Source organism: Mixophyes fleayi, chromosome 1, assembly GCF_038048845.1.
Source record: "Mixophyes fleayi isolate aMixFle1 chromosome 1, aMixFle1.hap1, whole genome shotgun sequence".
Taxonomy (NCBI): Eukaryota; Metazoa; Chordata; class Amphibia; order Anura; family Limnodynastidae; genus Mixophyes; species Mixophyes fleayi.
In genome coordinates, this window is record NC_134402.1 from 29,306,911 (window position 1) to 29,318,966 (window position 12,056).

Consider the following 12,056-nt stretch of genomic DNA (forward strand, 5'->3'; position numbering starts at 1 on the left):
ACAGCAAATGTTGCTAAACTGTGACATTCGCGTATCAACAATCCAGAATCCAAATGAATAACGCGATGTTGTTGCATTGATGTCTGATAATAAACGTGATTATTAAATAAATAAATATAAATACGAAATGCAGGTGTTATATAAACAGGAAAGAGTATCACACTAGCACCTCCAGAGATAGTATTTATATTCTTGCAATGGAGGATAGTTAAAATACAACTATATTGGGAAGGGGGGGGGGGACTTTAAATGCAAAAAACAACAGCTTCCTTTAGAAGCCAAGCGATATAAAGATGTTCTATGGCTTCTAATCACAATTGATTGTCAATTAAAGGCTCATTTGCGCATTCTCAATCCATCTGCCATCTCTGGTTATCTGTTAGCCGGGAACTTAGCTGTGAGGAGTGTCTGGAAGATGACTTCTGACATGTAATATCTCTTTTATCCCGGGCAGATGACCGCTTCTTCCTGCTAAGAAAAAAAAGAGCCATTTCCATCTGATTCTTTCACTTGATAAATCTACATTTCTTTTGCTTGGTATTGATTGATAAAAACTGATTTTTGATTCAAATGGGCTGTGCGAGCTTGGGATAGAGCAGATAACTGAGGGTGTTTGGTAATTATCACAGCGTTGGAATTGGGACCTCGGTGATTTGCTCACACCCTGTATGTGCGTTCTGTGCACAGGTAATGACAGCGCAAGCTATACATATTATAATGGTTATATAGGCATAGGGCTTCATGCAATGCTGTTCCCCCCAATTCCTGGTTTAGAGATCCTGTAGAATTGCATAAAACATAGCAAGTGTACAATATTATGCTGCATAAGAATACAAGGGCATCATTTACTAAGTATAGAAGTTACATAGTAACAGCATGTGTGTGAAGTATACAGAATCAATGTATATATGTACCTTATAGCTGAAGGTTTATAGGTAATTACTTATCATTGAGCTGCTGCCTTGGGGAAACTAGCAGTTTCCTGATTTACATAGAATATACAACTCTTTATTCTGTCCACCAGATGCACAATGCTTGTTTTCCAGCTACAGTAATTTGGCTTCACACCATCAGGTGATATCAGGCTTGAGTTACACTGTATAGACCTCATTTAAAGTCAGACGCAAAGTCCGTTTTAGGCGCATTGAACAAAAAAACACTATCACGCATGTGCAGCAAGCACCATATCCACCTGCATCTTGGACGCAATTGACACTTGGGACAGCTTGCGGCTCACTAGAGAGAATGGGAGGAATGCGGAATTGTGCAGGCGTGACCTTTTAAGTAAATCCTAGTTGCAGTGAGGCGCAAACGCAACACACATCAAAAAAGGGCTAAAACTGTGCGGCAGGAATTAGGCGGCGCAAGCGGTTAGCTAGCTGCAGGAACTGCTCGCAGCTCGGTAGGGACGCAACTGAGGTTGCTTTCCACTCGCAATACTCTACCAAGCTGCGGCACACTCCCACTCCTACACTTCTTAGATGGACTTTGCGCCCGACTTTAATGAGGTAGTATGGGTCTTGTTCAGACTAGTATATTCAAATAATTTGGCCACACTGCTTAACAAAAAGATAGGAGAGACCTATTTAGGTATGAGGAGCAAAAAAACCAAAAAAAAACTGCACCATGTTGCAATACATGGGGGGAAATGCATTTTATTTGCATGCAGGGAAAGTACTGGCTGCTGTTGCATGTAACACAAAATTACTATACAGAGTATTTTTACACTGCAGTTTAGAGTTGAGCTGGGTCATGCCCCCTTCCAAAGATTCTTCTTTCTCACAGCACATTTGGGGGCATGATAGAAGAGGCAGTGGTCGTTTGTTCTAAAAAAAAAAAAAATCGCTACTATCCATTTATGATATTTTAGCTTGTTATTATTGCATTCAGTAGCACAGAGGGGATATTTTAGGATTATATCTGAAGGGGGGAAAAATGCTTTCAGATACAGTGCAAAAAAGTTTGTCCTTAATATTAATGAATTTTGCACAGAATACAGAACACTAATAAGTAAAAATGTCAACAGACACACAGACGTTAGCCTGACTATTTGATCTATTTCTATCATCTCTCTGATACGTCTGCTCTTGAACTTGGCTCTGACTGAATTAATCTGGGCTCTATTAATTCATTGATTTAAAAGGCTTGTATAATATTAATTAATTAACTGAGCAGAGATGACTTTGGGCAGATAGAGCGAAGTTCAGGAGCCGGCGAATACCTCCCAGATGACGTCTGTCTCTGACATCTGACGGTGGAAGGCAAAGTATTGAGGGAATGATTACCAGCCTTTTAGGGCTTTTAGGATTGCAATCATAGGAAATACATATATTGTAATGTAATTGGAGTACATGAATACCTGTATAGTCCAGATACGTTTATCATTTGTCGAAGTCAGCAAATTGGGTAAAGTCATTTCAATTGAAGTCTAGCAAACTTGGTTGTCTTTGTCTGAAAAGATGTGTACGGTACGCTACAGCGTACAAGGGCACGCTTTGGCGTGAAAGGGCGTGCGCATCCACTACACGTGGCAGCAACAGTAATCGGTCTTTTACCATACATTCGCACAAACACGCATACTTATAAAATAGTACACATTAATGGTAGTTGCAACACATAGTCAGTTATGTCGAAATATAGTAGTATTTATATGTTATATCAGAGTTACATGCATATTAGTGAAATACACGGAATGGGTTGAAGGAATAACATCATGAGTGGTATCATAATGAACCTTGTCACATACCCTACTGTGTGGTTCACTCTGCGAGGGAATCGCAGAGTGCATACGCAAGTTATGAATGATAGGAATTATGAACTACTTAAGACTAAGGAATCTTGGCGGGAAGAGCAGAGCATACCCCCTGCTGAGATGACCCCCTCCTTTGGATTCCTTTGTATGAACTGGCCAATGATGACGACCCCTTGGACCTTCCTGAGACCTGGACCAATAGATGCAAGCTATTCCATCTTCATTGTATTACTGTATTTGATTGTGTATATAAGCAGCAGCTTGTGATCCAGAGTGCAGACATCTTGTCCCCAGACTTCAGGATTGAATGACTGCACTGGATCCAGAGCACCTGCGATAAGTAACGGCTGTATTTACTATTACTTCGCTTGAGCATATTATTCTACTTATTGCGAATAAATCTTTGTGCTTTGGAAACACAAATCGAGGTTCGACAATCGTTATTGGTTAGCGACAATACGCACATAACACATTGTTACTAATCTGCATTGTATGGAAGATCTGGTCTCACCTGTGATCAGCTGTGGTATAATAATTCCTGTAAGTCAGAGGTGCTCAAACTCTGTCCTCAAGCTACCAACAGTTCATGTTTTCAGGATTTCTTTAATCTTGCAAGGATGAGTTAATTTATTTTTCTGGGTCAGTAATTATCTCACCTGTTACTACAGACAGAAATCCTGAAAACATGACCTGTTGGTAGCTCTTAAGGCCTGGGTTTGAGCACATCTGCTATAAGTGGAGGAAATGCACCATCATCATCAACATTTATTTATATAGCGCCAGCAAATTCCGTAGCGCTTTACAATTGGGAACAAACATTAATAAAGCAATACTGGGTAATACATACAGACAGAGAGGTAAGAGAACCCTGCTTGCAAGCTTACAATCTATGGGATACAATACAGAGTGCAATATAATTGTAAATCTGTTACTACCTTGTTACTATAGACAAATGTCCTGCTACTGCCCTGTGTGCTATGGGCTGGCCACATCACTGTCCCTATGTCCATCTGACTTCTCCTGCCCTGCTGAACACTGTTATATTTTAATAGTCTGTACCCATGAAAAAGAAAACATTTCCTGACAGGTGACCTCAACAACATTCCCTACACATTCCTCAATGTTTATGCTCCCAATGCGAACCAAGCTTAGGTCTTCCATACCCATGGACAAACTGAGGGGGGTTTCCTAGTGCCTGGAAACCCCCTTCCAAGCCTGGGGAACTGTATAATTGAGGTGTGTGGACCCTGCCCCCACTTCACATGGCTCTGCTTGAAAAGGGACAGCTGCGTGCATCTAACAGTAGTGCACACAGCATTGCCCATGTAAATTATGGGGATAGGAAGAGTTGGAGAGCAGCCAAGCACTGTCTAATATTATAGCCACGCCCCCATGCATGCTGGTCACGCCCACTGGCGGCGTGGTGTGGAAACCCCCTTCTACAAATCCTACGTTTGCCCCTGATACTCAGGGGCGGGCTGGGCAGGGGGGCAGATGGCACCCGGGCCGGACAGAATAACAGCATTTTGGGCTGCCTGGTGGTCCAGTGGTAATGCGATGGAGACAGCCTTTGCGGTCTGTGCAGGCGCTGTCACATCGCAGAGTACTCACAGCAGCCGCATCATTCATTCACAGAGTATTGTACTATAAAATATTCTGTGAATGGATGATGCCCCCGCAGTGAGTACTCTGCGATGTGACAGCCGCTGCACAGACCGCTAAGGCTGTCTCCATCGCATCTCAGTAACAGCTACATTACCAGGTCATGTGACCACGTAGGAAGTGTAGGCGGGGCTGCTGGAACTCTATGGTCTGTGCAGAGCTGCAGCAGTTCTCTCTGTCCCTGGAGCCACTCGTGTACAAAAAGGTAAGAGGAAGGGAGTTAATGTGTGTAGGGGGGGGGGATTGAAGCTGCAGGGTATAGGGATACATGTGTGACTAAAGGTGCTGGGACAGAGAGGGACATGTGTGACTAAAGGTGCTGGGACAGAGGGGGACATGTGTGACTAAAGGTGCTGGGACAGAGGGGGACATGTGTGACTAAAGGTGCTGGGACAGAGGGGGACATGTGTGACTAAAGGTGCTGGGACAGAGTGGGACATGTGTGACTAAAGGTGCTGGGACAGAGGGGGACATGTGTGACTAAAGGTGCTGGGACAGAGAGGGGGCATGTGTGACTAAAGGTGCTGGGACAGAGGGGGACATGTGTGACTAAAGGTGCTGGGACAGAGGGGGACATGTGTGACTAAAGGTGCTGGGACAGAGGGGGACATGTGTGACTAAAAGTGCTGGGACAGAGTGGGACATGTGTGACTAAAGGTGCTGGGACAGAGGGGGACATGTGTGACTAAAGGTGCTGGGACAGAGGAGGACATGTGTGACTAAAGGTGCTGGGACAGAGAGGGGGCATGTGTGACTAAAGGTGCTGGGACAGAGAGGGGACATGTGTGACTAAAGGTGCTGGGACAGAGTTGGACATGTGTGACTAAAGGTGCTGGGACAGAGGGGGACATGTGTGACTAAAGGTGCTGGGACAAAGGGGGACATGTGTGACTAAAGGTGCTGGGACAGAGGGGGACACGTGTGACTAAAGGTGCTGGGACAGAGGAGGACATGTGTGACTAAAGGTTCTGGGACAGAGAGGGGACATGTGTGACTAAAGGTGCTGGGTCAGAGGGGGACACGTGTGACTAAAGGTGCTGGGACAGAGAGAGGACATGTGTGACTAAAGGTGCTGGGACAGAGAGGGGACATGTGTGACTAAAGGTGCTGGGACAGAGGGGGACAAGTGTGACTAAAGGTGCTGGGACAGAGAGGGGACATGTGTGACTAAAGGTGCTGGGACAGAGAGGGGACATGTGTGACTAAAGGTGCTGGGACAGAGGGGGACATGTGTGACTAAAGGTGCTGGGACAGAGGGGGACATGTGTGACTAAAGGTGCTGGGACAGAGGGGGACATGTGTGACTAAAGGTGCTGGGACAGAGTGGGACATGTGTGACTAAAGGTGCTGGGACAGAGGGGGACATGTGTGACTAAAGGTGCTGGGACAGAGAGGGGGCATGTGTGACTAAAGGTGCTGGGACAGAGGGGGACATGTGTGACTAAAGGTGCTGGGACAGAGGGGGACATGTGTGACTAAAGGTGCTGGGACAGAGGGGACATGTGTGACTAAAAGTGCTGGGACAGAGTGGGACATGTGTGACTAAAGGTTCTGGGACAGAGGGGGACATGTGTGACTAAAGGTGCTGGGACAGAGGAGGACATGTGTGACTAAAGGTGCTGGGACAGAGAGGGGGCATGTGTGACTAAAGGTGCTGGGACAGAGAGGGGACATGTGTGACTAAAGGTGCTGGGACAGAGTTGGACATGTGTGACTAAAGGTGCTGGGACAGAGGGGGACATGTGTGACTAAAGGTGCTGGGACAAAGGGGGACATGTGTGACTAAAGGTGCTGGGACAGAGGGGGACACGTGTGACTAAAGGTGCTGGGACAGAGGAGGACATGTGTGACTAAAGGTTCTGGGACAGAGAGGGGACATGTGTGACTAAAGGTGCTGGGACAGAGGGGGACACGTGTGACTAAAGGTGCTGGGACAGAGAGAGGACATGTGTGACTAAAGGTGCTGGGACAGAGAGGGGACATGTGTGACTAAAGGTGCTGGGACAGAGGGGGACAAGTGTGACTAAAGGTGCTGGGACAGAGAGGGGACATGTGTGACTAAAGGTGCTGGGACAGAGAGGGGACATGTGTGACTAAAGGTGCTGGGACAGAGGGGGACATGTGTGACTAAAGGTGCTGGGACAGAGGGGGACATGTGTGAATAAAGGTGCTGGGACAAAGGGGGACATGTGTGACTAAAGGTGCTGGGACAGAGGGGGACACGTGTGACTAAAGGTGCTGGGACAGAGAGGGACATGTGTGACTAAAGGTGCTGGGACAGAGGGGGACATGTGTGACTAAAGGTGCTGGGCAGAGAGGGGACATGTGTGACTAAAGGTGCTGGGACAGAGGGGGACATGTGTGACTAAAGGTGCTGGGCAGAGGGGGACATGTGTGGCTAAAGCATGTGGGCAGAAGGGGGGCCTAATTATAAAACTTGGGTGATATATTAATTTAATGCCAGGGATTGTTGAAGTTTTCTAAATTTCATGTACCCATTTTTTTTTTTTACCAAATAGGACCTCCAAGGATCCAGAGCCAAAGTAACCAGCAGCCACAAGTGGTGACAGTGACAAGAACAGGTAAGAGAGAGCAGGACAGTCTGCCAACTGTCCTGTATCTGGTGAGACAGTCCCGAATTTGGGTGACTGTTTCGCTTAGGACAGTTGGGAGGTATATGCTGCTTCACCGTGTACTGCTCTTGAAGGCAGAACTGTGTGCACCCAACAGTAGTGCACACAGTATTGCCTGTGTATTTTTTCTCTAAAATGATAACCATACTACATCACAGGGGGTTACCCTGTCTAAAGTGCCCAGGCCCCCCAGAGCCTTAATCCAGCTCTGGGCCTGGGCATAAATATATATATGGATTAAGAAACACAAATAGCCTCTTTGTATATATATAAAAATATATTTTACCAAAAACCACGCTTTAAGGATGGGCCGCTACTTATGGGCCAGTGCTGTGTGCTTGCCCCCCGGGCTAAAGTTTGCCAGCCCTCCCCTGCTGATACTATAGGTGACCTCTTATCCCTGCACCGGGTGGGTAGAGTAGTTTTGGCAGGTGATTTTAATGCTACCATAGACAACAACGTGGACAGATCTATCCCTCTTCCCCCCATGACCCATCAGATTACTGTTTTCAACTTTGAAGCCTTGAAATCTCTCCTCTCCCAACACCTTTTGTTTGGCGCATGAAGAATTAGCTAGCCCACCTTGAAAAATGTTGCCTTCTACTCAACGGTCCACGGCGTGTACACGCAGTTGGACATGGTCTTCCTGTGCATTGAATGACCTAGCTCAGCATATTCTTGATGCTGACATTCTCCCTAGCACATTTTCAGACCATGCCCCGGCTATGGTGGACCCCCCAGCTTGAGTGGAAACAATTCATCTGGTGCTAAAACTATAGAACCTTCCTTAACCCACATCTTAAATCGCAAATAGACACAGGAATCTGCGACTACAACATGCATAACGTTGAACCCTCCGTTTCACCCATGCTTCTCTGGGACGCCAACAAGGCAATGATTTGTGGCAGCTTGATGAGCTCGGCTGCATAAGTTAAAAAGATGAGGACTTTCTGGAGGTCTCTAGACATGTAGTGAGCTTAGATAAAACTCATAAAACCTCAGACTTGCCGGAGGACTATGCTAAACTGGTGGAAGCGAGAGGGGAATTAAATCTTTTACTTTTTACAAGAGCAGAAAATTCTCTCAAATACCTGAATCAAACCTTTTTATGAAAAAGCTGATAAGGTGGATAGAATACTGGTGTCTAGGCTACATTCTAAACTCTCCCAGAGCAATGTAATCCGTATTAAATCCCACTCGGGCGGCTTCACTCAGGACCCCAACAAGACAACAGAGAAGGTTAGAGGCTTTTACAACAAATTATATAATATTTCACAATCTAACGCTCTCTCTCCATTTACAGTAGAGGCCTCCACACATTTTCTCTCCCAGTGCCACCTACCCAGATTACTGCCGGCTGCATTTGAAAAACTAGGGGCGGATTTTACAATTCAGGAAATATCTGGTGTCATTAAAAATCTGAAATTGAACAAAGTACCGGGCCTTGACGGTTTCACGGCTATATATTATAAGACATTCTGTAAACTTCTTTCACCTTATCTTGTTGACATGTTCAATAGTGTGTTAAATGGAGGCTTCTTCTCCAAAGAAGCCCTGGAGACCCATATTATTGTTCTTCCAAAGGAGGGCAAAGACCCATCGGACTGTTACAAGCCCATTTCACATTTGAACACAGACGTCAAGATCTATGCGAAGGCTCTTGTTGACTGCCTCAATACCGTGCTACCACACATGGTCCACAAAGATCAAGTGGGCTTTATTCTGAACTGCCAGGCGTGGGATAATACCAGAAGAACATTTAGCCTCATTTACTATATCAAGTCTATTAACACCCCGGCCATAGTGGTCTCTCTGGATGCAGAGAAGACGTTTGACCGAATTAGCTGGTCCATTATTTTGGAAACTCTTCAGAAATTTGGGTTTGATGGCACCTTTCTTCAAGGCATCCAAGCCTTATATTCTCACCCTTCTGCTAGTGTTTCGGTGAATTGGGTGCGCTCTTTACTGATCTCTATCACTAGTGGCACACGTGAAGGGTGCCCTCTCCCCCCTGATTTTTACCCTTGTGATCGAGCTTCTGGTGGCCAAAATTTGTTCCTCTCCAGATATCAAAGCCGTCACTGTTGGCTCTGATGAATATAAACTTAGCCTTTCGCAGATGACTTCCTCCTCACATTAACCTTCCCCCACACCTCATCGCCAAATTTGTTTGCTAACCTCTCTGCTTATGGTTTCATCTCAGGGTATAAGATAAACCTTTCTAAAACTGAATCTCTCCCTCTCAATGTGTCCCCCTCAGCCCTGGGTCTTCTCAAAAGTAATTTCAGCTTTTCCTGGCAACAGTCTTAGCTAAAATACCTAGGTGTGTTCATTACCAACCAATATAATCATCATCATCATCATCATCATCATTTATTCATATATAGCGCCAACATATTCCGTAGCACAATATGATACTCTTTATACAGAATATTTCCCTGCCATAATCAAAACAATTAAGATAGATCTGCTCAGGTGGCAAAAAATTATCATTACCAGGCAGGGTAGGATAGTCGCCCTTAAAATGAATATCCTGCCACGCTTGCATTATTTCTTCCAGACTTTCCCAGTGCGGGTGCCAGGTCCACCCTCATCCAATTACATTGCTGTTTTTCTCAGTTTGGCAGCTTAAACCCCTGCGCACCCGTTTTTCCACTCTGAGAAGGGCGACGGTCAACAGTGGCAGAGGCTTTCCTGATATCCGCTTGCATTACACTGCTACTCAGCGGTGGCATGGTTTACAAGACGTCAAGGTCCTAGGTGTATTGATTTGGAGTTACGAGTGACAGACCTCTCTCATTGACAATCCATCCAATTGCCATTTTCACCTGTCAGATATGGGACTACTGCAAACTTAATTTTGAAACCACCTCAACCCTCTCCTCCATAGTGAGTCTCTGGGACAATCCTGCCTTTATCCTGGGGCAATGTCATTCTCAATTGAAGACATGGCAGGAAAAGGGTTTCAGGAAGGTGAGGGATGTTTTAACTGCAGACCAATGCACCTCACTACTGTTGTTACAGGAGAAATATGACTTCCCTAATATTAACCTGTTTGCTTACTTCCAAGTGAGACACTATGTTGACTACCTTCCTAGGTCTGATATAACGAGACCCCTCACTCCCCTGGAGTCTTTGTGTTCAATCACCTTTGCAAAGGGAATGATTTGTACTTTATATAATCTTCTCGCTTTCTCCAAACAACACCGCACCCCTATCCACGAGCTCCGGTGGGAGGCTGACCTGGGTAGACCGGAGGATACATGGGAGACAATCAGAGGAAGGGTATCTAAGACTTCCATCTCATCCATTGTTAAGAAAAACAAATAAAAAAAAATATTACTGCTGGTTCCTACCAGGCTGAAGAAAATATACGGGTCCACTTCTGACTTATGATGGAGGGGCTGTGGGGAATAGAGTTTCTTTCATCGACATCTGGTGGTCTTGCCCGGGAATAGCCTCCATCTGGGATGATGTGGCGGCTTTGATTAGTGCCGTTACCACCGTCCATGTTTTAAAGTGCCCATGGTCCTTTCTTCTTGGCTTTCCTATCGAGGTCCTCAACGCAGCCAGATTCCTGGTCGCAAAAACACTGGAAAAATCCAAACCCTTCTTCCAGACAGCAACTTCTCAATAAAATCTGGCATTTAGCATCCATGGAGAAAATTTCAGTGTACCTCAATAAGAAAACCCATAACTTCTCCCAAATTTGATGTGACTGGTTTATATATAATGGTCCCTCAGGTCCCAATCCATCATCTGACCAAGCTCAGAATATATCGGCCCTCTTCTTGTGAACAGTTCTGTCTAAGGTGGTAGCCGCAAAGTGCTCTGCTTGGTCTACCCTCTGGCCGCCAGAGAACCCAGACCTGGGGGTAAAACCAATCAGATTCTAGCTGTCATTTTGTAGAATGTACCAAATAAATAATAGCTAGAATCTGATTGGTTTTTCAAACCCACAGGAAAACTTTCAGCTTCATACATTTAACCCCTGGTCTCAAATTCCCCCCCACCCCTGTCCACCCCTCCTCTTTCCCATCCTACCCCTACCTTCACTACTATACACAACACCACAACCCCCAACATTTTTAAGGTTCATCATTGATTTATCATTGTGAAATTCTTCTCCCTGTTTATGTGGACTTGTTCATTATACTTCGGTTTCTGATTCACAGTGTAACTTGATTCTGCCCTCTTGGGATACTGCTGTATATTTGTTTATTGTATACCAAAACTTATAAATAAAAGTGTAAAAAAAGAAAACATTTTTACGCCAATGACTTGGGTACCGCTCTGCACAAATGCTACACTGACTTTCACTTACCAACCGAACCCTAATAAACTAGATGCCCTTTGGGGTCTATGCATCAATGTAATGTAGTGCCACTAAATATGCATCGCTACAAATCGCTAAGATGCCGAGGCTACTCTCGGCGTTGCGACAAAGTGACCCCTCTGCTGTGATGTCATTTTCCTGCTTATCAGCAGTTGAGTGCTACTGGTGAAAGGAGGAAGTGCTGTGCGCATTCCACTGTACGGGATTCTGCAAAGCCAGAGAGGCTTCAGCAGAATCCCATAGGAAAAGACAGGTAACGCCATCCTGAGATAGCATTACCTGTCTGCGCAATGCACCGCTTATCAATGCTTCATGCATTGCAGAACATTGCAGTCCCTATAGTAATCCGTTAGGCAGTTAATGTATAGCAACTAAACTTAAATCCTGCGGAGCCGCATAATTTAAGTGGTTTATCAGTTTGATGCATAGACCCCTTTATCAACTAAGACTCAAATACCCTCAACAGGACATTCTTGTAGCATGACCTGCTGGGGGCAGCTTTTAATTGTAAATTGCAAATAAATGCAAGAGTGAGTCTAGAAATTTGGGGGCCAAAATGTTGAGTGGAGCCCATTGGGTTTCGCCTCCATTGCAAACTGTCTTCAGCCTTTATCATGGGAATAAGTCAAGAGTAAAACATTTTTCTTAAACCTTACTATATTTTGAAAATGAA